Genomic DNA, 5,136 nt, shown 5'->3' on the forward strand with positions numbered 1-5,136 from the left:
CCTGAGGATTTTACTATCTATGGAGCAGTAGGAGCGATCCTGTGTCCCCAACACCAAGCCCCTCCGTTACAAAGGGATAGTGAGAATCAGGTGGGATCCTCTTTGCTAGGCTCCTCCGATGATGAGAGTGGTGAAGGGGAAGTTCCTCCGTTGTACCCATGGGATGATCTCCACGGGATGGCTAAGGGGTCCCTCAGGGAGAGTGCTAAGGGGGTAGAGGGGCCTGGGATACACACAGCAGAAAGGATAAAGAAAGTGCAGAAATGGCGTACAACGGAAGTAGAGGAGGGGCCTACATGGCACAGTAAAAAATCAAAAGAGGAGGTGCCTACGTGGCACAGTAAAAAATTAAAAGAGGACATGCCTAAGTGGCGCGGTAAAAATTCTAAAGAAGAACTGAGGGTGGGGTATTTTTCTCCCTCATCTCAAGGAGAGGAGCTGAGGGCGAGATATTTTTCCCCCTCATCTCAAGGAGAGGAACTGAGGGCGGGACATTTTTCTCCCTTATCTCAAGGTCCGGAGAACACTGCTCTCCCTATGGCAATAGCTTCTTTGTCCCTAGGAGGTTCATCTTCCTTTCAATACAGAAAAAAGGGGCAACAGAGAAAACAGGGAGTTCTGGCTGCCAGTATAGCACAAGCAGCTGCTGGAGGGGAAGACATAGATTGGGAGGACTGGGGGTTGTACCCGATTTTAATAGAAAATGCGGGAAGTTATGATGAAAAGAGGGATCATCGCCCGGTGCCTTTCAAATTAATAAAAGAACTAAAGGAGGCAGTATCTAAATATGGCCCATCTGCCCCTTATATAAGAAAGTTGATTACAAATGCCTCAGCAAGCTTCCCGTGGACCCCATTTGATTACAATGAGGTGATGGGAGCAGTTTTAGATCCATCTATGCATCTCGCATTTCAGGCTGCAGTAAGGAGAAGTGCTTTGCAATATATAAAACAGCATGACATTGCAAATGAAGAAGATGCTATGCATATGATCACTGGAACTGGGCCCTATGCAGCTTTGGACACCCAGATAACCTATGATCGAGGGGTCTTGCAGGCAGTGGCTACTTGCCATGAGGAAGCTTTAGATAAGCTAGGTGCTATGAGTGGACAAGGCACTGCAAAATTAGTGGGACTGAAGCAAAGGGCCTCTCAAACTCCTATACAGTTCATTAATGAAGTACAGGAAACAGTAAGGAGAGTTATGGGCACTGGGCCAGGCATTGATGTCCTTACATATCAACTTGTGAAAGAAGGGCTTCGACCTGAGTATAGATCTATAATTGCAGCCCTTCCCCCCTCAGCTGGCCTGTATGATCTGATTGACAAACTTTTAGACACTCCCGTGCAAGAACCCACTCAGATGATGGCTGCCTCTATCATAGATGCCAATAAGGCACTGATAACGGCACTGCAACAGTCTGGAAAAGCAGGGAAATGCTTTAAATGTGGCAAACCAGGACATTTTAAGACTCAGTGCCGAAGTCAGGGAGATCAGGTACAGCAGCCAAAGTGCTATGGGTGTGGGAAAACAGGTCATATTGTCAAGTATTGTCGTGCCCAGATGAAAAAACAGGGAAACAGATGGCGGGGGCTCCCAGCTGCAGGGGACCCCCCAGGAACATATGCAGCAGCACAGAATCAGAGAAATCCATATACCAAGCAGTAACTGTATGGGCCACAGAAAATAATGACCCGATTAAAATGGCCCCCTGGGAAACATTAGCAGTTACTGTTGAGCCAAAGCCACATCCCAGGTTAGTAGTGGGATTATCGGGTTATTCAGATCATATCACGCATTCTCAATTGTTAGATCCAGGAGAATCCATCATTTCTGTCACCAACCCTCATGCTTATGAGATATATTTAAATCCAGGTGACAGTGTAGGGAAAGCCATACCCTTGCCATGGCTACAGGCAGCTCAGCAGATAGATCAGCCTAGGATGCAAGTGAACTGGGTCCAGCCTATACAGCAGGCTCGCCCTATGATAACCCTCAGGGTAGAGGGCATTTTAATTGAGGGTATGATGGATACAGGAGCAGATTGCTCTGTCATAAATGATAGACAGTGGGATAGCTCCTGGCCCACTGTTGCAGCTACCCAATTAGTGATGGGGGTAGGGGGAAACCAATCAGCTCTTCAATCTGCTAGGCGTCTTAAGTGGGAGTATGAAGAAGATACAGGGTTTTTCCGACCCTTAAAAATCCAAGGTCTCCCTTATGCCCTCTGGGGCCGAGATCTTCTCTCACAGCTTTCTTTGTCTCTTGTCACCCCAGAACATATTCAGGGAAATTAGTGGGGGCCACTATAACATCGGTGAGCAGTCCACCTATTACCTGGACTACACAGAAACCAGTCTGGGTAGAGCAGTGGCCCCTTACCTCTGAAAAGCTCACCGCTTTACACCAAATAGTGGAAGAATTAAAGAGTACTAATAAAATTGAGCCCACTACAAGCCCTTATAATTCTCCTGTATTTGTGATAAAGAAGAAATCAGGCAAATGGAGAATGTTAATTGATCTACGGGCTGTCAATGCTTGTATGGTTACTATGGGTACTCTACAACCTGGCTTACCCTCTCCAGCAGCAATACCTCAAGGTTGGCAAATAAGCATAATAGACATTAAAGATTGCTTTTATAGCATTCCTCTCCACCCACAGGATAAAGAGAGGTTTGCCTTCTCTGTACCATCTATAAATTTCCAGGAACCATACCAAAGATATCAGTTTCGGGTGCTCCCTCAAGGCATGGCCAATAGTCCTACTTTGTGCCAAATGTATATTCAAAGTATTTTGCACCCTATCAGGAAACAGTATTCAGGTAGCATGATAATTCATTATATGGATGATATTCTCCTGGCCGATGTGGATGCTGGACAGTTAAAGAGGTTGCAATGTGCAGTAATTGAAGTACTAGCTTCCCATGGCCTTTTGGTAGCTCCAGAAAAGGTACAAGAAAATCCACCCTTTTCATATTTGGGTCACACTCTGCAGGGAGGAAGGATATCTCGTTTCCCTCCCCAAATTGACATGTCCAAAGTAAAAACTTTAAATGATTTCCAGAAATTGATAGGATCAATTCAGTGGCTTCGTGCAGTTGTACCTATACCAGATTCCCTTCTCACTCCATTGTATAACATTCTACCAGGTAGCTCTAATCTGATGTCCCCCAGAAGGTGGACAGCCGAAGCCTCATTCTAAATGATTTTACCCCTTTTGGATGCCTCTTCCAAGTACATGGAATTTTAGAATGGCTGTATTCAAAAAAGACTAAAGCAGTACTCCCTGATAAATGGGAAGAATATGGACAGTTCTACCTTACAGCTATGAGGCGTTGTTTGCAGCTGTTTGGCAAACATCCCATCATTACTAACCCTTATTCAGAGTTGACCTTGCAACAATTAGCCTCAACATCACCCACTTGGGCTGTCATAATAACCACTTGCCAATTTAAAAGGTTCACTTTTCCCCCAGAGATTCGAGTTTTCCTCCCTCTGCCCTTAAAAAGGCCAGATCCTATCATTGCACATCAACCTGTGAATGGACCTAATGTCTTTACCGATGCCACTAAGCATTCTAAGGCCTCGGTTTACATTCCTAGATACAAAATATTAAAAGTGTTCAATACTCCATATACCTCAGCCCAGAAAAATGAACTTTATGCTATTCATCAAGCTCTTTTATTATGTCCTGCTAAGCCTATAAATTTAATAACTGATAGTTTATATTGTGCACAGGCTCTCATGAAATTGCCTGAAGCTATGATTCAAGGGAGATCTACAATAGCTACATTGCTTTATGCGGTCCAACAGTCATTATTGGAACGCGCTTACCCCATTTATGTTATGCATATACGATCTCATCAATCAGTCTCAGGTCCAATCTATTATGGGAATTCAATTGTTGATAAAGAATTGATTGGTTCAGTTTTTATACCAGCTCAGCTAGCCCACCAAAAATACCATCTTTCTGCCCGATCATTAAGGAATCTTTATGGGCTCACCAAAGAACAGTCCCGACAAATAGTCAAGCGGTGTTCTGCTTGTGCCCCTTTTCACCCACCTCCCAAAGAATTAGCAGTGAATCCCCGTGGGGATCACCCTAATGCACTATGGCAGATGGACATTACACACATGGGCTCAATACTAATTCATGTTTTTGTTGACACTTTTTCTAATTTTATCATGGCCTCTATACAACCCAAGGAGACTACACGTGCCACTATTGACCATCTATATACACAATTTTCGGTTTTTGGAGTCCCTAGAGCCTTAAAGACAGACAATGGTCCTGCCTATACTTCCTCCTCATTTAAGACCTTTTGTGCAGAGTTCAACATACATCATATCACTGGCCTTCCTTACAATCCTACAGGCCAAGCTATAGTGGAACGAGCAAATCGCACACTAAAGACTACTCTGCTTAAACAAAAAGGGGGAGATAGGCGTAAGATAACTAGAGGTGAATTAGCATTAGCTCTATATACCATAAATTTTTTGCATTTCCGTGATGATGGCACAAATTCTGCTATGAGATATTTAGGAGGTTTGGATCATTGTGTCAACACCCAGAGCCCAGGCAAGACAAGCTTGCCCCAGGCTCCCCGTACCTGCTTAACAGGAACCACAGTCTTTTGGAGAGACCCAATAGGCAAGTGGCGGGGGCCTGGAATAGTACAGTGCAGAGGTCAGGGATTTCTTTCCATACTACCAGATGGGGAAGACAAGGAGATCTGGGTGCCAATCCGGAGGGTGCGAGAAGTTTCTACCGAGACCAGTGTCATCGAGACAGCGGGGACATCGAGGCTGGAAGCGCCTTCGGGCACAGAGGAACTAAAGGAGACATGACATCCTGACGATCATCTTCATGTTGCAGCTTCTTCTGGGACTAACACAGGCTACGCATCCCTGGGGCAAAGGCGGGAAATGGTACAATCTAACTGCACACCCCACCAGATGCTCTTTTCCTTCTTTGCCCCCTCGCCAATTTGACTATACAACTTAAAGGAGAATCCGCCAGCTTGCCACTCTTCAACATCATTTGTACTGACCCAATTCTTACAAATGTTTTACGGTATAATCATACTGGGTATGCTGTGTTCCTAGCTGCATCCCCTCCCTACCAACTCCTACCTG

The sequence above is a fragment of the Macrotis lagotis genome, chromosome 5 (genome assembly GCF_037893015.1).
Source record: "Macrotis lagotis isolate mMagLag1 chromosome 5, bilby.v1.9.chrom.fasta, whole genome shotgun sequence".
Classification (NCBI taxonomy): domain Eukaryota; kingdom Metazoa; phylum Chordata; class Mammalia; order Peramelemorphia; family Peramelidae; genus Macrotis; species Macrotis lagotis.